Raw genomic sequence first — 22,944 nt, 5'->3', positions numbered from 1 at the left:
TGCTTGAAAGGCCTCTGGAATCAATTGGCAGACACAGTGAGAGAGAGAGAGAGACAGATAGAGAGCAAAAGAGAAAGAAAGATAGAGAAAGAGGGTTTGTGGAAAACAGCTGGAATTAAAATTAGACCGCCTCAAGGTTGCTCCTGGAATCAATTTCGGGACTACGGGGCAGAGACCAGGCTAGCGATTTGTAAGGCTTAGATGCCGTTGTAGATGTATGTGTGTGCATGTATGTGAGTGTGTGAATTAATGTGTTGTTCTTTATGGAGTACGGTGCGTCCATATCTGTCCAGTTAATGCAAAACAGTGTATGAGCTCTGTTAATGTTGTAGTGCAGAGGTCTTGTGTTCCTCTCTGTCAGAAACAGCTGGGGTATTAACTATTTATCATTCAGCATCTTAAATATGTATGCATACATGTACATCACACACAAACACACACAAAGACACACACATACATTTCTAATGCAGGTTGGGATGCTTCTGGGCAATAATGGTTTGCTGTTGCTTTTTATAACTCAGCCCGCAGACAGGCGTTGATCTGTGGGGCGCCGAGTGCCATCGGCTCATCTTACCAGGCTCCAAAAGCAGCTGAATTATTCATCCGAGACGCAGGACGCTCGGACAGTCCGCAGACAGAAGCGTCTCCTCAGCCCGTGGGGTGGGGTGGGGGGGGCCTGGGGTGGGATTGGCTCACAAACTCCAGACAACTCTGTGTAGATCCTAGGGTGCAATTACTGACACCGGCTCACATTCTTGGCAAGGAGCACCTTTGTGCAGGAGTTAATGCATGAGACCTGTGGTCAATCTCTGCAGCACCTTAGCAAAAAAGCCCAGAATCTCGCCAGCCTAATCAGTCCTCCAGTTGGCGTGCTTCTCGCCGCACGTCACACACCGCACGCCGCATGCCGTACGCCATAAATGGTTCTCGGACCTCTGGAACCGTGCCTTGGCGAACAGCTCTGCCGAACAAATGACCCTTTCGTCATTAAGGGTCGGGTTAATTCCGGGCGCACCGGGGAGGTGGGGCATCAGTGGGGATGAATTGCCCCCACCCTGTGGGCTGGCGAGGTAGGGGAGTGCACTGCGCTGATGAAAAGAGCCTCGAATGGGATAGGGGCTGCGTAGAGCGCATGGAGCAGCAGGGGGCGTGTCAGCAGGGCGGCTCCGAGCCGATCGCCCTCCCCACGGTGACCGGCAGCAGCCTGAGAGCGCCCGTGCCCTGTGGCGTGGCACCAGCGGAGGGGGGTAGAGTGCTGGAGGATTGTTGTTTTGGCATGTAGGGAAACTCTGTGATAAGGCCTGTATGGTTCAGATATCTATGTCCACTCTGTTTCACTGGAATGAGGCCGTACGTCTGCTTGGCCATGTTTGGATAAAACGAAATGAGGAAATGATGAGTTCCTGTGGATTAAAATACTACATAAACATAAATATGGATTACTCATAATCATCCAAATTCATTTAATGTTTTTCAATTAATCTTTTCTTTTTAATTAAAAACATGATCTGTATTGATAAGGAGGTTGGTTTCGAGACAGGGCGGCTCTGGGAGGGCATGAATCCTGCAGGAGAACAGACAGAGTGGCTGCAGTTCTGTGGTCAGCTCTGTTTGCTGACACCCAAGACACCCTGGAACAAACAGCCATCTTACCCCGTTCAGGGGGGATGGAGGGTGGTGGGATCCGGGGACCAGGGGAGGTGTGTGTGTGTGTGTGTGTGTGTGTGTGTGTGTGTGTGTACACATGCACTCACACTCCCGTGGGTGCCACGCTTTTAATATTGCATTGGGCATGTGGTGTCTGCCTTTCTACTCAATGGGGTTTAATTTAATCTACAGCGGCTAACTTTCACCCGTGTAGAAAGAATTACAGAGAGAGAGAAAGAGAGATGGTGAGGGAGAGAGAAGAAAATGGATGAAATGAATGCAGGAAGAAAAAAGAGGGAGACTCGGAAAAGCGACGTGGTGTGTTTATTGGAGGAGGGATGGTAGGAGGTGGGAGGAGAGGGGAGGTGAGAGAGGGAGGGTGAGAAGGCATGCGGGAGGGTGGGAGGTGTTCTGTCTCTCCCCAGCGTCTCCCACCAACATCTCTGCTATGTCTCTCAGTGCTGGGAAGAGCGAGAATCGAACAGCCGGCACGTCATTCCCATCCCTGACCTCTTGCTCCAACCTCGAAACTCCCCAGACCAGAGACGCGCAGGTCCTCTAACCCACAGGTCCTTTAACCCACAGGTCCTTTAACCCACAGGTCCTTTAACTCATCTCATTTTTTTTTTACTTCGCTACCACATTTTTTTTTCAAGATTTCCGTAGACCTCTGCGGTCTTCTCCGACTACATCGTCGCTCAGCTGCAGAGAGGCGGGATGGGCCCCGCCGCCGCTGACCTTTTATGTCCGTCTGGTTATTGAAGGTTCACGGGCTGCTGCTCACCCCATTAAAAAGCTTTAGCCTGGCCTTGCTATAATGTAATCTATCGTATTCATTAAGAGGCCTGATGAATATGCATGAGGTCTCTCGCGCTAATCCCTGTGATTGGCGGTTTGACATCTTAACTGGGGTGACTGATAGAGTGCTGTTTCGATGTGATCCTTGCTCTCTCTCTGTCCCCATCAGTTCCATCCATCGTTCCCACACTGTATTTAACCACTGATCTAAAGCTTGTGACTTCCATGCCTCTTTATTGCTGCTCCTGTGTTGGTTTCTGCCCTGTGGCTCTCAATGAACTTGTCATTCCTCTGCCTGATGTGCATGTGTGACTATGTACTCTGAATGTGTGTGTTTGTTTGTGGCACAGCTCTCTGGCCCCCGCTATGCCCCCTGCCCTGCTAATTGGGTCTGTTTTTTCTCATGTCTCTTCCAGCGCAGTGGGAACTGGCAGGCCTGCGAACAAGGATAGAAAAAAAGACGACAAGAAAGGAACAGGGGAAAGAAAGAGTGTGTAAGCCGAGGGCAAGAAAGTCATTCTGTCTGTCCAAACGCACCGCACAAACCCATGACATCAGTGTGCCGCTCAGCCCTCAGAACAGGGGAGACGCGGTGGGGGAGAGAGGGAGAGGGAGAGAGAGAGAAAGAGGGAGGGAGGCGGAGGGGTGAACACAGAGGTCTTTTGATTGGGAATTGCAAATGGGTCTCTGCACAGTTTTCTCTTTTTCTCATCGTGTTGTTGGACAGGGGGGAGGGCTGACAGACGCCTGAAATCAATCTACAGGCAGTCAAAGACCCAGGCTGACAGGGCAAAAGCGGTGCCGGTAAAAACAAAAGCCCCAACACGTCACTTTTGACTGTTGACTTTTTGACAAAAGAACTCCCATTAGCCTTTAAGGGCGTAACCAAGTCCTGACAGGTGAGTGGCAGGAGGTTGGATGAGTGACATGTACCATTGACAAAGTGGACGTAGCTGTGGAGCTTTTGTGTGTGCGGGTGTGTGTGTTTAAAACTCTTAATTCCCCCACCGACCAATGAAGTTGTGTGATTCCCAAGTGTCTCAGAAACGGCTTTACATACTAAAGAAGAATAAAGCAATTTGTCCAAAACAAAATTTTCCCTGGGGGGAGTTCTCAGTGAGGTGGCAACTCACTGTGGGAGTGGCAATTGTGGTTCTGTGTGATGTCGAGAAGAGAGACGTGCGCAGAAGGGAAGGAATGATGGAAGAAGGAGCATAAATGTGAAAGAGGGTGAAGGTAGAACGTGGCATTGGCAAGACCATCTCAGAGGAGATCGGGTTTTCTCTTTATCACACAGGCAAAATGAAAAAGTCCTAAACAAACGTGTACATATGTTTGGTACCTTTAGCAGTGGGTATATATATATATATATATATATGGTCCTGATTATGTCGGCATGTAGAAGCAAACCATCTGCTGAACATGAACGACCTCATATTCATATAATCCACCCAGGCACAGATATGGCCTTTACCTGTTTGTACTATATCTGTAGCTAGATTTCTCAGTAGCTTTATGTATCTCTTCTCTTGGCCCAGAGATCAACAAACTTTGACCCATTGGTGACTCCACAGGTCATTCTCAGGGTAACGCCCATTCATCGCACTTGTCTGGTTGAATTCCCTCAGAGAGAAAAGAAATTATGCTTTTTATTCTCTCTCTCATTCTCTCTCTCTCTCTCTCTCTCTCTCTCTCTCTCTCTCTCTCTCCTCACAGTGTCTCTCTTCCCACCTTTCCAATTTTCTCACTATTTCATTCTTGTCAACAGACTCTCAGCACAAAGACAAGACCTTATTCCCCCCAGAGTCCTATGATAAAGATCTCTCCCCCCCTTCTCTCTCCCTCTCACCACAAACATACATACACATGTACACACACACACACACACTCACACTCACACTCACACACACACACACACACATACACACACACTGCACATGGTTTCAATCTTCTGAGCTATCCCAGGGTTACAGTCAAGGAAGGTCAGCATTGAGCTGTTTAGTGTTGAGTGTTGAATGTGTATGTGTGTGTGTGTGTGTGTGTGTGTGTGTGTGTGTGTGTGTGTGTGTGTGTGTGTGTGTGTGTGTGTGTGTGTGTGTGCTGTCCAAGAAGACGGAACAGGGAAAAAAGATAGAGGGAAAAAAAGACAGGGGAGATTGAAAGTTAGATTAATATAGGCAGAGTAGATGGACAGCTGGAGACTCTCTCTCTCTCTCTCTCTCTCTCTCTCTCTCTCTCTCTCTCTCTCTCTCTCTCTCTCTCGGGATGCAACATGCTCCAGAAAGTAGGCATTCTGATTTCCCAGCAGGCTTTGCTAATGGAACCTCAGGTTCAGTATGCCTGTCGCTCTGTTTTGTTTCATTCTCCATGGCGATGGGGTGACCTGCTTTAGGCCCCGCCCGCTGCATCTGCAGCTGGGGGACTGGCAGCCTACAGCCCGTTAATAATAAACCTAATAATCATTCTGACACGCGGGTGGTTGGAGAGAAACCGTGACCCCTCAGCCCCAGTCCGCACACAGGACACGTGTCTTTGGTTTTGTGTGGTGCTCTGAATTCACTAATGGTCTGCTGCACCAAAGCAGATTCCCCAAACCTGCTCCAGGAGAATTTGTGTGCTGATTTTTGCTCTACTTTACTGACTGGTGGACTTCACTGTCCCCGCTTTCACGGCCCGGAGTACGGATGTGGATCAGGGCTACGGGGTCAGGTGGGTGCAGTAGTAGGGTGAGGAGTTGACATGGCAAACAGTGTGTAAGTGTATGTAAAATGTATAATGTAAACGTTTATATGAAAATGTATGTATGATAGTGTGTAAATGTGTATGTAAAATAAGTAGTGTGAGGTGGCCCTTGGGAGCTTATCCGCCGGTGGATCTTTGAAAGTGGCCTCACTCGCATCACTAGTACTAGCATCACTAGTACTCGCATCACTAGTACTAGCATCACTAGTACTAGCATCACTAGTACTAGCATCACTAGCATCCTTCATGTACATGCTAGTCTTGTACTGCTCACCAGCTCTGCACTTTACCATGTAGACAGTGGTTCCAGAATTTTGTTGATTTATTATTTTCAAGATTTTCTGAAGAAAAAAAAAGGAAAGTAGACAAAGGAGAAAATTGAGAAAGAACCAAGCAGGTGCTGTGTAATGAGGGTGGAGGAAAGACATGGACTGATTGGTTGAAGACGTGTTACAAAAGTCAGGAACATGGATCAGATGAGGAGTTGTAAGCGAGTGCGGTGTCGGAGGAGCAGGAAGCTTGGGACCGTATTTGATGTAGTGTGGAGAAATCAAAGGAAAGAAAATTCTTTGGCACTATATTGGCTGTATCTGTGCTCCTACTTCTAGAAGCAGGTTCACTTCATGTGTTTACGCCCTGGTGCTGCGGTATTTAGCGTTATTTAAATGTCATTCATTCTCCACCGGTTCAGGAGTCAGTGTGATGATGAAGTGATGATGAAAGCGCTGGCCCGGGAGTTTGCTGATGTGGACCTGCTGAGATTGCGATGGGGGTGTGTGATCTCCTGCTGCACTGCGTTCTCAACTGGATTGATGTACATGATGGTTCTCCTCAGCCTCTGGCCTTTCTTCATACATGATGCCTATGAGATTACAGCAGGTGTACCAACCACCGTTGGGAGCGAGCAGTGCGATATTTGACAGAGAATGGTGATTTGACAGAGAAAAGGTATTTCAGGTGACAGGGGTGGTACAGTATGGTGATTGACAAGGACCAGTAAAGTGTTGCAGATGACATGGAAGGTGCAGAATGGTGATTGGCAGGGCGGGTTAGGTGGAGTGTTAAGAATGATGGGAGGTGCCTGGTGATTGGCAGGGATGGAGATTGGTGGCTTAGTCCTTGAATGAAGTCACATGCGGGATGCGCACTTGACAGGGCAGCCTGGCCCATACCGGAGATTCCGCAGTCAAAAGAAAAACTAATGCCCTTTTAATCTCTCAAATCCCAGCACGGAAGCTCAGCTAATCCATCATTCCATTCCGTGGGTTATTTTTAGGAGAAACTTCATTAAAAATAATGGCGTAACTGTGTGTGTGCTGGTGAAGGTGTTGCGGATGACAGGAGAAGTGCAGCAATGTGTGTCAAGGATGTGAGAGTGATTGCAGAGAGCATGGACCAATCAGACCCCGGTGCAAAGAGCTTGGACCAATCAGACCCTGATGCAGAGATTGGACCAATCAGACCCTGGGGCAGAGAGCTTGGACCAGTCAGACCCTGATGCAGAGAGCATGAACCAATCAGACCCTGGTGCAAAGAGCATGGACCAATCAGACCCTGGTGCAGAGAGCTTGGGCCAATCAGACCCTGGTGCAGAGAGCTTGGACCAATCAGACCCTGGTGCAGAGAGCTTGGGCCAATCAGACCCTGGTGCAGAGAGCTTGGGCCAATCAGACCCCGGTGCAGAGAGCATGGACCAATCAGACCCCGGTGCAGAGAGCTTGGACCAATCAGACCCTGATGCAGAGATTGGACCAATCAGACCCTGGTGCAAAGAGCATGGACCAATCAGACCCTGGTGCAAAGAGCATGGACCAATCAGACCCTGGTGCAGAGAGCTTGGGCCAATCAGACCATGGGGCAGAGAGCTTGGACCAATCAGACCCTGGTGCAGAGAGCCCGAACCAATCAGACCCTGGTGCAGAGAGCCCGAACCAATCAGACCCTGGTGCAGAGAGCCCGGACCAATCAGACCCTGGTGCAGAGAGCATGGGCCAATCAGACCCTAGTGCAGAGAGCTTGGACCAATCAGACCCTGGTGCAGAGAGCTTGAACTAATCAGACCCTGGTGCAGAGAGATTGGACCAATCAGACCCTGGTGCAGAGAGATTGGACCAATCAGACCCTGGTGCAGAGAGATTGGACCAATCAGACCCTGGTGCAGAGAGCTTGGACCAATCAGACCCTGGTGCAGAGAGCTTGGACCAATCAGACCCTGGTGCAGAGAGCTTGGACCAATCAGATCCTGGTGCAGAGAGATTGGACCAATCAGACCCTGGTGCAGAGACAGCACTTTACAGCCGAATGACAAATATGTGCATGTAAATAAGAACACCGCAGTGCCTAGTCCTTCACAGCAGCTCCCGAAGTTTTAGTGTTAGGTGTGTAACATTATGCACTGTGGTATATTCAAATGTGTGCATTCAAAAGTGTGTGTGTGTGTGTGTGTGTGTGTGTGTGTGTGTGTGTGTGTGTGTGTGTGTGTGTGTGTGTGTGTGTGTGTGTATTCATGCACTTATAAGTGTGTTTGAGTATGAGAGGATTTCTGACCCTCGGCTTTGCTGCGTGGCAAAGTGTGTTGAGATGAGAAAAGGGGCCGTGACCCATTCCACACTACCGTTTGTGTATTTCTGTCGCCGTGGGGACAAGTAGAGATTTGTTACCTTACGTGCCATTTATCATAGTAACAGCATCATACCGGGGCACCATGGGAGGAAACCAGCCATCCATCTTACGCATGGCCTGTCGCCACAGCGACACCAGTGCCTGGCACACAGGAAAGGGGGGTTAGCTGCGTTCTTTTCCACGTTGTGGTGAGTGCTTGCTGTCTCTGTCTCACTCTTTCTCACCTTGCTGGACATGCCGAAATTGTGGAACATACTTGACTCGCATGCTGCTCAAAGACCTCGCGGAGCACAGAGGAATTAATTCTGTGAAAGGCCTCGAGCCGAACGCAAACTCTCTGTGAGAAAAGCGAGAATTGCCCTGTCTGTCATTAGTGCATAAACACAATGAGAAGCCATCGCGGCCCGGGCCCGCTTTAAATCTTCAGTGACATTCTGATGGATTACACTGCCATCTGCACCAGTGGGCCTGAAGTGTGTGTGTGTGTGTGTGTGTGTGTGTGTGTGTGTGTGTGTGTGTGTGTGTGTGTGTGTGTGTGAGTGAGTGAGTGAGTGAGTGAGTGAGTGAGTGAGTGAGTGAGTGAGTGTGTGTGTGTGTGTGTAATGGAGGCTTGGGGGGGCGAGGCGTATTTATCATGCACAAATGGAGACAGTTGGTGCATGCTGATGTGAGTGCTTGACAGGCCATTTACGCTCGAACGTGAGAATGAAAGAGGGAGGAAAGAGTAGAAGTGGGAGAACAGATGTATGGACAGAGAGAGAGAGCAAGAGAGAGAGAGTGAAAGAGAGAGAGAGATATATAATGGAGACTTAATGATCCAGTATGGTTAATTAATGTGATCTTCTTAATGAGTCAGTTCAAAGGTTCCTGTGTAATTAAAAGTGGCAAACAGTGATAACAGCTGTCTCAGCAGGAGGTGTGTGTTTGTTTGAAGAGCACTTTTCAGCTCCTCAGAATCTGGCCATGCTCCTGAATTGTCACTATCATATGTAGGATCACCTCAAGTAATGGATTACAACCCTGAGAATTCCCCTCAGTACCATCCATCCATCTCTGCCAAATCAATTAGTCACTTAAGTTCGGCAAATGAATTCACTGCCCGTGGGCAGAGGATCACACTCGTCTTCCAGACATTCATGCCGTGAGGAACAGAAGCCATTTGACTGAAGTGAACAGCATCTGATGGCTGTGGATTGAAACAGCTTATTCACAATCCAGTTATGCTTCTCTCTCCTTCAATTGTCTCGTTTGAGTTCCCCCTTGTTCCAAACAGCCAGGCGCATCACACGGAGGCAGCGTGCAGGAGGTGATGCCAGCGTGCTGACAGCCTCTCACCTCCGTAACAGCTCTCACAGCTCAACAGTCCACCAACGCTCCTCTTTTGAGTTTCAAATTCCCTAAGTTAATTAAACAAAGCTGTGCTTCAGAAAAGTGCAAACGCACAAGTACACACACACACACACACACACACACACACACACACACACACACACACATATATATCCCAAAAGTAACCAAAAACAACACAAAAGAAACTTGAGTCAATGTGAAGACTTTCCTGTTTTTTTTTGTTTGTTTTTTTACTTGCAGGTGTAATTTTCCAGTGTCAGCGAGGGGAGAACTCGGCCGTAATTGTATTCACGCTTGGAGTGCGGAATTGTCAGAGTTGACAAAGCACAGGCTGGGAGTGATCAATGGGAATAGGGAAGGCTTCTTTTTGATGCATGCAATCGATCATGGGTTTTTCTCCTCCTCCTCTTCTTCCTCCTCCTCCTCCTCCTTCTTCTTCTTCTTCTTCTCCATCCTTCAAGGATGGAGGCTCAGGTACAGCCCGTCCTGAGAGAGCTTTAGAGACGCCATTGATCCTGCGGCCACCTGAGGGACCTCTTGCCTGTTTTGGCAGGGAGCATGGCTGCCAAGCTTAAGGACTCTTGATCAAAGTCAAGCGGCTTCTGCTGCAGAACCAGACAGGGGGGGGGGGGGGGGGGGCGCGGAGCAGAAAGAGAGATGAAACCGGGGAGGGCGTCCGGGCTGCTTTGATTTTATGCCTTTCCATAGTGATGGGGAGATTCAACCTTTCCTCGGGTGTGGGACGGATCTGTCAAACCAGGACTTTTGTGGTCCCGGAACAAGGATGTGGCGGGAAGCAGCACGAGCTAGCTGACGCGGTTCAACAGGCTGGTGAAGACGCCCACTTTCACTGGGAGAACTCTGCTCCATGTCGGCTCTGACACATCTTCACTTTCTTCATGTTGTTCTAACAACCGTGTTTTCAGAGTCCACCAAAGGCTCCCTGGGCTTTGGGAAGGTGCTGTCTGATTCTGAGAGTGTTCACTCTCTAAAATGTCTCTATTGTTTCACTTTCTGTCTGTTGAATCCTTTAAAGCCACAATTATTTGTAGACCAGGTTATGGTGTGAATTCAAATGAAATACTTTGATGAGTCCTATCACAACATGTTTCTTCGTTGTTTGAATGTGTCTTTGTGCAAGATTACCTGCATTCATGTGCTATAGATCCTCACTCCCTGTGTGAATGCTGTGAATGAATTTGAATTAAATTGGAGTCTAGTGGAGTTAGTGTACATACTGGCTTAGTGAACAATAAACCCTGTTCAGTGACTAAAAGAGTGACTAATCTTTTCTACATCTTCAGGGACGCTGTGGAACACACTGTAATCCTATTTTCCTCTAGAAAACAAAAAGCAGGTCTTCAAAGACATAACAAGCACGTATTTCATAGGCAGATTAGTCAGATATATATTGCAATATTATGTTGCACACTGGGTATGCTGAATGGTAGAGTCTGCTGTCTTAAACCACGTGACTTTGCCTGTTTCTGTATTTACCACTGTCTATGACCCTGGAACAGCTTTACAGGTATGTGCTCGGTGTCAGTCAAACTGCTATGCTTGTGGCATTCACTCAGCAGGGATTTATAGCACCTGCGAAACTGAGAAAATAGAATACATTCATTACATTGTTTGTACAGATGTATCCCTGAGTGCAGTTAATTGGATATTGACTGATATTATTGACTTTGACCTTCACTTGACCCCAGGAGAGCATCAGGTGTTCCTGGGTAGCTGAGCCCAGAGGAGGATGTTAATAGAATTCGTCCATCTTCAAGAACAGCCAGACCAAGCACTATGTTTGTTAGTGAGCAGTCTGCTTCTTTCAAAGCAACATTGTACTGGCGTTTTTGCGCTGGATGGGTTGTATAAAGAAGCCCTTCTCTAAGGAACACACGGGCATCAATGAGAATTTTTACCTACCCACCAGAGACTGCAGTTCACTACTCTAATATCGGCTGGTGGTTTACGGTGGGCCGTAAGAGAGTCTTTTGCTCCTGGGAGAGGTTCCAATGCATCATATCACAGTGAGGCTTTTTGAGACCACACAGCTACAGCATTGCGATCTGGTAGCAAAAGCCGCCCTGAATCCGGAGAGGTTTCACTTTCAATTTGATCCCCGGCACTGCCACAGCTGGGAGACATGGTCAGTCATTTGTAAGGTTGGCCAAGCCGCGCTTTGCTGGGTGCTGCTCATTCCTGTGTGTGTACATCAGCCCACCAAACTGCAAAATCTTGTGGGAGTCGTGTGGGAGTCAGCGTCAGTATCGTGCCGTGTTTCGCCCAGCATTATGTCACAGCCTTCTCCATGTGGCATTCTGAGGAAGTGTGATTCCTTTTCCGAAACTGGACGTTGGAGAGCAATTCTTTCCGTATGGTCAGGAAAGAAAGATTTCAGTGCTCCTTCGAGTCTGCTACCTCATACTGTGAAGGCCACAAGTCAGGAAGAAAAATGAAGCGTAGGCTGTCCTCACACACACACACACACACACACACAGAGACATACCACAGCTATATTTTATCATTTTACCTTATTACATATCCAAAAATGGCCTCCTATTCCACCAGAGTATTTGCATTGAGTGCACATACATTAATAAGATAAATGTGTGTGGCATAGCCTAAACCTGCCAGAGACACCTGATCACTCTCTCTCACTCCGTGTCTGTTTTATTATTTGACCATATCATTCACTTCTCCCTTGCTCTAAACACACACACACATGCACACACAGCGATCAGTGGCTCCTCTCTGTCCCTCTTTAATAAAGTAGGTGTGTAGGAGGCACCAGGACTTATTGCATGCCGGCTGGTGCTGGTTCTGGTTCTGGGGCCATGCCACTGACTCAGCACAAAGGCCTGTCCTCCTTCCATTATAGTCATTACCAACATGCCGCTATTTAAAAGTGATGACTGACTCTCAGCTCCTCGTAAAAAGTGCGCGTTATTAAAAATCCACGACTCTTTGGGTCCGGTAGGTAGAAAACGATTGCTATATATTTTTTTTTTATTTCTTTCTTTATTTTTTTGGCTTTTACCCAGCCGTGGTGGCAGGCGTTTTGTGAATTGATGGTTACGACGCAAACATTATTATTTATTGTAGCAGGCTGGCATTATTGTGGGAGCTCCACCACCGAGCGGAGCGGTGAACTGATGGACCTGTCTGTGGAGAGCTAGCAGGGTCCGCATGGCTTTTACATCGCTGCTTTCCGATCACGCCATCCTTCCTTTGCTCCTTGTCTGCGTATGCAGCAGTTCACATCTCCTGCTTTCCAGGACAAAGAACAGCAGTATTAGTTGGGGACTCCCCAGAGTGCGCCTTTCTGGACCCCTGCCCCTAATTCACCTCAGTCAGCTAATCCAATTCTTATTTAGCTGTAATGGGCGTGTGGAGCAGGGAACCAAATACCAATAGTGGAGTGGGGCTGGGTGCGAGTGTGTGTGTGTGTGTGTGTGTGTGTGTGTGTGTGTGTGTGTGTGTGTGTGTGTGTGTGTGTGTGTGTGTGTGTGGACGGCCGTGGGTATTGATGTGGGTTTGTGTGTCTTGTTTACGCAGCAGCCATGACTATAGTAATTACAGTTAATACAGTATGACTGTGTCAAGTATATTGTAAACAGAAATTGCGGCCGTACACATTCAGGGAAGGAAAAGCAACAACAAAAACAATACAAACATCATATTAACCGCAATAATTAAAATAAAAATGACATCAATAACAAGAACAATGCTTAGCGTGACTACAACTGATTGCTAGTTAACAGAAAATGGAGAATTTGACATGTGGTATTGTTGCTCAGCACAGTAGAGTTCTGCACCTTTTCTTTCTCTATTTCACCCTTTATTACTCTGCTTAGTGAGCAGACATTGGCCTTGCCACCTTGCTTGGCCTGGCCAATCATACGTCTTGTGTATCTGCTTGCCATTCACCTTAGATACACTAGTGAAAAAAATCAATAACAACAACATCAACAACAACAACAACCACAATAATAATAATGTAACAGCAACAGAATTTTATTTTTTATAGACAGCATTGCATAAAGAAACAGTTGAGTGAGGCAGTGTATTCTAAGTATGTGTCAAGTCAGTGGATCTATAAAAAAAATGTGGGGTTAGGGGTTAGGAGAATAACTGGTGAAGGTTGACTGATGAGTTTGCAAATTGAAGAGAGAGTCAGGGCTGGTTGGCTGGGGTGATGGATGGGTGGAGCTATGGGCAAGTGTTCCAGGAATTAAATAGGGCATTCAGGGGATCAGTGGCCAAATGTTGGCACTGAGATCCCTGACCACGCTCTCCCGTGGGGTTGAAGAGCCAATCACGTCTCACCTAATGCACACACTCTTTGCCCCTGAGGTTCCTTCTCTCCCCTAAAGGTTTACCCACTTACTTAGACACTGTTTTTGATTCCACTCTCTCTCAAGCACACACACATGCACGCGCACAAACACCCCTGCTTTTTCCCCCTCATGGTTTAGTCCATTTGAATGTAGACGTCTGTTTGTTCCTGTTGTAATTAACACTGTAATTCATTTCTGGTTGGCATTAATATTAATACTGTGATTATGAAACTGCAGTTGTCAGGAAGTGATTGTAGTCACGATTATTTGCAATCACAATTGTTCACCCACTAGGCACACATACATACACATACAAAATGGCACAGATCTCAAATGTGCCAGTATCTGAGTTCAAGCAAACATGTTTAATGCAGACACCAAACTCCAGCTCCTTGATGTGAGCTTACATATCTCCGCATGTTATAGGGTGTGATATCTGGATCTATGTGAGTTAAATGATTATTAGATGAAAATCAAATGATTTCTGAGGGGTCGAGTCTTTGACATCCTGGAAACCTTAAAAAAATCTATATTGAAAAAATGTACTACCTCTACTTCTTTTAGGACAGTACAGTACAGTTATTCCTCTGGAATCTTTTCTGGATTTTTGTATATGTAGGTCCCTCATCAGCTGCGCAAGCAAAGTGCTTCTGAATTTGTTCGAGGAGGAACAGAAGCAATTTGCTTACACAGGCGTTGAAGGTGCTCTGTCCAAAATGTCCTCGTTCTCTGGAAACTCCGTGTACTCTGTTCACTACAATTTTGAATCTCTACATCTTACTATATATATATACATATATATATATATATATATATATATATATATATATATATATATATATATATATATATATACACACACACACACACACACACACACACACACACACACACACACACACACACACACACAAACATATACCTCAGTCTTTGATGTTTCGCCCAAGATTGAGGAATATGCATGGAAGATGAAGTGCTTAGTTGCTTAGTGACTGCCTCAGGCTGCAGAAACCTGAGATGGATGGGCATGAACCATCATGGAAGGAGAAACTCGAACACAGTATGTACCAACGGCAAACAGTGGAAGTGGCTGATATGGAGAAAACCTACCAATGGCTGGAAAAGGCTGGATTGAAAGTCAGCACAGAGGCACTAATCATGACAGCACGGGAGCTCTGAACACAAGATCAATAGGGGCTGGGATCTACCGCACCAGACAAGACCCCTGCAGGCTGTGCAAAGATGCCCCTGAGACGATCCAGCATATAACAGTGGGTGGCAAGATGCTAGCAGGAAGAGCATACACGGACAGCCATAACGAAGTGGCTGGCACGGCGTACAGAAACATCTGTGCCAAGCATGAGCTGGAATTTCCGAGGTCAGAATAGGACACGGTGGTGTATACGGACAGACAAACTGGTAATGGCTTAGAAACTAAAAATAACTGGATAAACAGCAGAAGAGGGCTGGAGTGACAGGTGTAGCAATCCCAAGTGATGGCAGCATCAGGAACAAAGAACACTAGAGAAAGATCAAGGACTAAGAGAGGAGAGGGAAGAGATGTAGAAGATAAAGGCAACAGTGGTTCCCATAGTAACTGGAGCACTGGGGGCTGTGACCCCCAAACTGGAAGAAACATCAGAGATCTCCATCCAGAAGACTGCAGTCCTGGGTACTGAAAAGTTACCACACAGGATCCTCAAGCTCCCAAACCTTTGGTAGAGGACCTGAGGTTGAAGAAAAAATCCATCTGGAAAAGTAGGGAATTGCAGAATCATCAGGGAGGCGAAGAGACAGAAGGATTTGAGCAAGTCTACATCCACAGAAGATCTGTGGTTACTTCTACAAGATGTTTGGAACAATGTCCCTGCTAAGCGCTTTCAAAACCTTCATGTATTTGTATCTAGAAGAATCTAGAAGAATTGTATCTTGAATAATGTATTTGCTGTTTTAAAGGCAAAGGGTGGTTGCACCAAATATTGATTTGGATTTTTCATTTGTTCAGTCACTTTGCATTTGCTTAACAAAAATAATTTCATGCATTCATTCCATGGGGCTCAGTGTAGATATTCTTTTTCTTTGAGTTTCCTAATTTCATTGCTGCCATAGCAACAGCTAGCAATGCAATCAGATGTCAGTAGTAACGTGTCCATTAGTTTTAAAATGCCTTGTCTCTGGAAATGAAAAATCCTTAATTCTGATGGTCTGAAGGTGTTCAACAGACTGATCAGCAAGCGCAAGCCTTCTCTTGAAGTTGTCCAATGTGATGCTGATTGCATCTGTAACACAGTAAAGTACAGTAAAACCACAGTAAAGCAGGATGAATGGACAATGACAACTTATATATACTTTTAAATGGATGATGACAACTGTGCCAGTTGTTTTAGTGGTTGTGTTAATAACACAACTTTAGTTTTTCTTACTTTGTGTATTTTCCTTCCCATTTCTCACCTCATTACATCTCTCTTTTCATTCTGTCAACATGCTGGCAGGTTCAGAGAGGCACTTTCCACACCATCACTGTGATGGTCATTAATTATCCAGTTGTGCCTTAGACATTCAAACACTGCATGGTTTAAAAAACAAAAAACACCCATGAGAAAATAGCGCGATTTCAGTCATTTCCTGTCGGCTGGATTGACTTTCACTCTGAATGTATTTATTTGTTTGTGTGTGTGAGCTTCAGCTTAACACTGCATTATCCTGAAGGTGTGGAGACAGAAGCAAAAGACAGGATAAAGGATAAAGTTGGAGATGGAAGGGGGCATATAGAATGAGTAGGGAATCAGTGTGTGTGTGTGTGTGTGTGTGTGTGTGTGTGTGTTCCATTAGAGATGGTGTTGGTTAAATATCCTTTTGGTGGCCCTTGGCAGTGGGACGGCTTCTTTGACGCTGTTCCTGCTAAGTTCTGCAAGCAATAGCAAACACACACACACACACACACACACACACACCGATATGCGGTCCAATGAGTCATAGATCTTATCACACTGTTATTTCTGCCTAAAGCTGGCACACATCTTACCCACTTCCTGCGCTGCTCTCCAAAAAATAAATATACTCAGCTTGTCATCTCAGACCATGCTGATTTTCTTGAACCTAATAATATCTTTTTAAATTTCTTTTTACTTGACTGCAAGACTCCACACACATACACCAATGTGCATTCAAAAGACATTTGCAGGTGATTTGACTGAGCTGTCCAACTATTTTCAGACAGATGGTACAGGTCTCCTGACCTATTGTTTCTGTAGAAATATCTATGCATGATCAGGGTTGTCAATGCACCTTATGATATGCTAGATCTGGATTAATATGGCAGTATGTACACACATTGTGATGCCTGCCTGGAATGACTATGACTTCGGTTTGGAGAATATACATGTCCACAGTGGTTTGAAATGAGGCTGCTCCCATGAGTAAGGTTGCCCTGGAGCTCTCGGCTTGTTTTTGCCCTGTGGGGTTCCTCAGGGATTTGTCCTGGGGACATTTTATTTTCTGGAAAGGAGTTTTGCTAAGGTAATGTTGCTCCTTTTGGAGACACAAACATCAGATGTCTAAGAGGGTGGTAGAAGGTGGGAGAAAAGATTCCGTATTTGTCGAGCAGGTATGAACATGAGAAGATCACCAGAGCAAGATCACCAGTGCATTCGCCTTTCAAACGCACCATTATTGCCCCACCTCCCCATCCATGTAAAAATTACATAATCTTTTGAAGAAATTGCACTCAATTCCATTCAGCCCTTTTAAACACAGCTCGATTTGAGCTTACGGGAGGAGGAGCAATACAACTACAACAAGCCTTCTGTTCCAGGACAGCCCTCGCAAAGTCACAGTTGCTGTATTACCACCAATTCAAATCCACCTCTCAGTCCAGCAGGTCCATGAATCGCAGCGATGCTTTTTTATGCATTGTGCCGAACTAAGGAAGTGTAGGCTATGCGAGCTTCAGAACAGAAATATTTTCTCAGAGCTTGAGAGTTCGCTGATTCCAAGCAAGAAAACCAGGACACCGGCAGGCCAAGTCTGTTCTAATTGGATTTACTAGAAAGCAGGGTTTTTTTTTTTTAATCATACTTCATGCTGCACTGTGAGGATAATTAGCACAGTTCTTACAACTGAAGCCACTTTGCGTATGTCACTTTTTAGATACCACCCAGTATTAGCAGTGATGACTCAGTTGGGCTATGGGCAGCTAATTACACTCCACATTCCTCGTGCATTAACGTGAACTGCTTTGATGAACGGAAGTAATTTTTCTAAGATCACAGATGTTGTTATGAATTCAAGTAATAGCCGTTATCTGTTCACAGCCTTGGTCCTTGAATATCCCATACACTGCTCATTTCAGTTTTTTTCCTTCTCTTCCCCCGGCTGAAACAATCTGGCCGTTACAAAACCCTTCACGGGGTTCAGACTGGTCTTTTCGAGGAGGGGCCCCTTCAGAATGAGCAGCGCCTGCATGGAGCTTGTTTTAGCAGTTCCACTGACCGAGCAAGCTGGGATTTATGCGGTCGAGACTGATTTTAATCTTAGCGCTTGATCAAATTCACCGAAGGCCGCTGTCTAGATAGCAAGAGCTTTAAAAAGAAACTTACTTTAGAAACTCCCATATTTTAGAGTCTTTAGAGGTCATCTCTCTTTCTCTCTCGCTCTCTCTCTATCTTTCTCTCTATCTCTCTCCCTCTCTCTCTCACTTGCTGCACTGATGGGCAGCAGTAATCATCTTAGTATTACATGCTCTATTACCCCAGTAAGACCTTCCTGATATATAGTCTTGCCATAGTAGTTCAGGAGATCAATGCTGCCTCTACTTCACATAATTTGCATTATGTAAAATGCCTCATGGCTCTGGTTTCGATCGCTGCTCCAGATAAGGCTCTTGCAAGGTGCTCTTAGTGTTAGTGTCAAGATACAAAAAAAAAAAAACACTGCCGTCTTCGTAGAGTCTTAGCAAAGCCTGTTTTAGGAAAGGCTGTAACTTTCTAAATTTAATTACACAATATCACTCGCAAGCAATTTCAGGGTAGCTCATTAACATTGCATAATGCGCAAAGGGACTTTAGAATTTTCCAGAAAAATATATTGTCAGGGGAAATCATGGCTGTGGTAGCAAAAGAGCGGTGAGATGGAGAGGCATTATGGAGTCCCAGTTATCTTCGTGCATGTTTGCCTGGGCTGCAGAGAACTCACACCTGCTGAATTAAGCATGCTGCCCTTGGAGAGGGCTAGCGCAGGACGCCGCAGGACTCCGCAGGACCCGACAGGAAGTGTGGAGTGATGGCAGGGAGGTGTCAGTCCAGCTCCATCGTGACACGGCTCCTCCTGTGTTCCTGCTGTCGCTCCCTTTGCTTTTGGACTGAGGTCATTAGCGTTACTCCGCGTAAGGTACACCGTTCCCAGACAGTGACGACTCTGGGGCCAAATTAATCTTATTATCCACACTTAAAATGAGTAAGATTACAGGTATGGAGGTAAAGCACTGATCCCAAAGCAAGGGTTGAAAGCTGTTAGTATCTGTTTCATGTGTTTACATGTCCTGTATCTCCTGTAGGTGTAAAAAAGAGCTTAGTGTGATGTAAAGGCTGTAAAGACCTTGTACCATGTTTCTCACTAAACGTGTGACGGCAGTCGTGTGGTTGATGGCGTCTGCGCATGTGCGCACACGCACATGTGGATAATTGATACTGACTTGTGGTTAAGTCATGGTGGTCTGTCAGCGTGTAAATGTAGAGCAGGTACTGTGACTCTCGCTCGTAAAACACAGATGCTGTGCACACAAACACCAGGCCTGGGCTTTAAGGCCACAAAGGCGGCATTATGCGGTCCGTCGGCTGACTTCAAGGACTCGAGCAGACTGACAGGCAGCCTGGAAGAGGCCCGTCAGGCGTGTTGAACAGATGTGCTCTGGGCATCACGGCAGACGACGGCGGAGTTTATAGGCTGCCTTCAGCCACTTATACCCGTCTGCCCGTTAACTCCCGCTGAAATGGAAATGTGTGTTATCTGTAGTGAAGTACCCAGCACCTGCCCAGTGGAGCGCTACGATACATATTCATGGGGGCCATTAATTATATGTGCAGAACTTTGTCACCTTGTAGGGGAGACAGGGACAGAGAGAGAGAGAGAGAGAGAGAGAGAGAGAGAGAGAGAGAGAGAGAGAGAGAGAGAAACTCTGAGTCAGTAAGTAAGTGGACTCTGTCACCTTCTGTGTGCATATTTAACTAAGACCTGCTTTAGGTGCTCGCCCTCCCTCTGTTCTGTCATCAGAGGACTGCAGGTGGCAGGATGTGTGTTAGAGTGCATGTGCCACTGAGGCCCCGCCTCCCTCTGCCTCGCCCTGTCCGCTGTGATTTAACCTCGTCGGAAGTGTTTTGATGACTCCCTTCTGATCCAGTGTTGTTGACGGAGAGACAAATCGCACCACGGTTCTGGGTTTGAATAAAACCCAGTGAAATGAATGGGACTCAAATGAGAGGATGACACATACACACACACACACACACACACACACACACACACATATACACACTCACACACACACACACACACACACACACACACACACACACACACACACACACACTCACACACACACACACACTTTGGTGTTGTTTGATTGGTGCTGTGTTTGAAGGTCATTTGGCGATGCATTTTGCATCCGTAATGCATATGTGCAGAACTTTACATCAGCTACTCTGTTAGCATTCATATAAGGCGCTTATATGAAGAGTGTGTGTTTGTGTGTGCGTGTATTTGTGTGTGTGTGTGTGTGTGTGTGTATCGATGTTCTTTGGACCTCCTGCTTTTGGCTTTTGATGTGCACATTTGTGAATGATGCATTAACTGGCTCTCACAGACTCTCTTCTCTGTTAAGGTCCAGCCGTGCTGCGTAAGAAGGTGACAAGCTGCACCCAGGACACAGAGAAAGAGCCGCCCTGTCCTATCAGGTAAGACCCGCACCCGCCCCCGCCCCACCCCTCTCCCTCTGTATAATTACCTGTGTGTTGATGGTAACCGGGAGCTGGCTGTCTTGGCTGTGGCCGTCCCTTGGTGTGCATTCGGGCCGTTGCCTGGTTACCATGGCCGCAAACAGGCAGCAGGCAGGGTCGGTGGTGGCCAGAGCTAATGGCCATCGGCAGCACGGGTCCAAACCCTCGGGGGAGGTGAGAAAGCTCCTGTAAACAACGCTTTCATAAGCCACGAGAAACACGCTCCCCGGCTACATCGAGTCTCAGCAGACAAGAAATGTTTATGGATTAGTGGCGTAGCAAACCATGGCAACAGACAAAAGAGGTCAGGGTGAGATGGAGCGTGGCTTTGTGGCTCTTCTGGGGGTGAACAACTTGCTTTTAACAGAAAGCTTTTTATGGATCGGTGTAATCTATTATGTAATTTGTTCATTTGGTACATACCTTTTTCAAACCTCCATTGCAAAAAAAAAAAAAAAACGGACTCTTGGTTTCTTTCCCTCTCTCATTCTCTCTTGTTCACACACACACATACACACACACACACACACACACACACACACTCAAATACGCAGCTCTGATGGATTCAAGCGCTAATACAGGCTGCAGTGGTACTGCTATGCTGTGTTACTAAACTGATCCATCAAGCTCCCCACCCCCCACCCCCCCACACACACACACACACACACACACACATTGTTAGGCCCTCTTGCAGAGCTGATCCATCATGACTTCCATGTACAGAGTGATAGACTGGTGGAGGGTGAAAACTGATTAGCCCTGGCAGAGTCATTATACTCTGTGTGTGTGTTTGTGTGTGTGTGTGTGTGTGTGTGTGTGTGTGTGTACTACACACAACAAAGCCAACGCACAGTCACTCTCTCTCATTAAACCAGCAGTGGTGTAGCCAGCAGGTAATGCAGGTGAATTGGTTAAAACAGGACCATGATGAGTCCACATACACCCACCATGTCCAAACTACACTGCCCTTTGTGCCTATCATGTAATGCGTGACTGCCATTGATGACAGTTCCTTATCACTGTGTGTGGCCCTTTTTGTGAGTGTATGATTCAGCGCTGAATTTTCCGCTGTTAATATGAAAGAGCTTATCCTTTTTTATATACCATCCTCCACGTGAGACATTTTTCAAGTCAGTTTGACAATGTATTCATTTTTGCCAGACGTTTTTAAGTCTTTAGCATTGAGTGATTGTGTTTTGATACTGTTGTTCATTACCTGAGGCTCTTGCTTTTTTCATTTGACTTATTTTATTATATATATATATAATGTTATTTATTTATGTCTGTGTTTTATTTAATATTTTTAATCTAAATTATTTGATTTTACTCTAAAGCCCCTTGGCTGTTGTCTTTCAAGGTGCTTTAGAAGATGTCTTGATTGTTATTTATTATTATTCTCTGCAGACGGTGCTGTTTGTTATGCTCTGCAGAGCCATTAGAGTCAACTCTGAGGTATGCTAGCATGGTTGGAGCTAACCTAACACCCTTCAGCCCGAAGCTGGAAACAGATGTTAGCTTGTGTATACAGCTGCCTAACTGCCACAATTACCATAATTACACGTGTAAGGAGCAGTTGTGGTTCAACTGTCCAATAACCAGCATAAATTAGCAGGAAAATTATGGTTTAATTCTGACTCTTGAGACCCAAAATGTCTTGTGTGGGGACAGTGGCTGTATACATGTGTAACCTTCAGCTCTGTGGGTGGCTGAGGAGGGGGGGGGGTCTCTTTCAAAATGCTATTCTCATTCTTTAATCCACTTCCCTCGTAATCCTTGAACTGTGCTCGCAAATTAGTGCTGGTTTTCGATATCTTGAAGTCTCCATGACTACCTTTGTTACCTTGGTTTTTGGTCAGGATTTTTTTTTTGGTGACCATCTGTTTGTTTGATCTAGTGTTTTGTTGTCTTTGTTACACAGAAAATACGTTGGAGCTAATCAAGCATTACCTCTCCTTCGTCCTGTCTGTCTCACTCTCTCCGAGAAGGAGAATTGCACTCAGATATCACACTGCTTGTTCTGAGGCTCTCCCGGTATACACCAGACCATCTGTTATTATCACTTCTTAATTAAAACAAAACAAAAAACTGCTGAGACTTGAAGTGACTGAGAAAGAAAAAACAATATGGTGGACCAGAAGATATATATATATGAATAATTTTGGACATGCCATTTTTTGTTCAAATGTGAATAAAAGCTGAGAAATATTTTCCCCCACAACAATGCCTCTTGTACATCATCGTATTATCTCCTGGGAGATGCCTGTGTCATTTCCAGTCAAAAATATAATTTCTGGTTAAATAAAAGTAAATTTAAGTCAAAATTTGCCAGGGGTATGAATACTTTCGGGCATGACTGTATATATGACTGTATATATGTCACGGTACAGCCCCTGGCCCCTCCCCTTTGGGCGTGTGTTTATGTCGTCTACGTCTAGACGTCTGCGTCTGTGTATCTT

The 22,944-nt window shown here is 46.0% G+C and overlaps 1 protein-coding gene across 8 annotated transcripts in view; it reads left to right on the top strand.

Annotated features, from left to right (window-relative positions):
- The window catches only part of sulf2b (sulfatase 2b), a 103,182-nt gene that overhangs the window by 11,575 nt on the left and 68,663 nt on the right, over positions 1-22,944 (top strand). For all 8 annotated transcript variants that reach the window (XM_076984652.1, XM_076984647.1, XM_076984657.1 and 5 more), the window contains exon 2: positions 20,374-20,446. The gene's annotated coding sequence lies outside the window, so the exon portion shown is untranslated. The remainder of the gene's footprint in view (positions 1-20,373; positions 20,447-22,944) is intronic.

The sequence above is a fragment of the Brachyhypopomus gauderio genome, chromosome 21, assembly GCF_052324685.1.
Source record: "Brachyhypopomus gauderio isolate BG-103 chromosome 21, BGAUD_0.2, whole genome shotgun sequence".
Classification (NCBI taxonomy): Eukaryota; Metazoa; Chordata; class Actinopteri; order Gymnotiformes; family Hypopomidae; genus Brachyhypopomus; species Brachyhypopomus gauderio.
The sequence above is the reverse complement of the archived record's forward strand: the minus strand, read 5'-3'. Positions and strand labels throughout refer to the sequence as shown.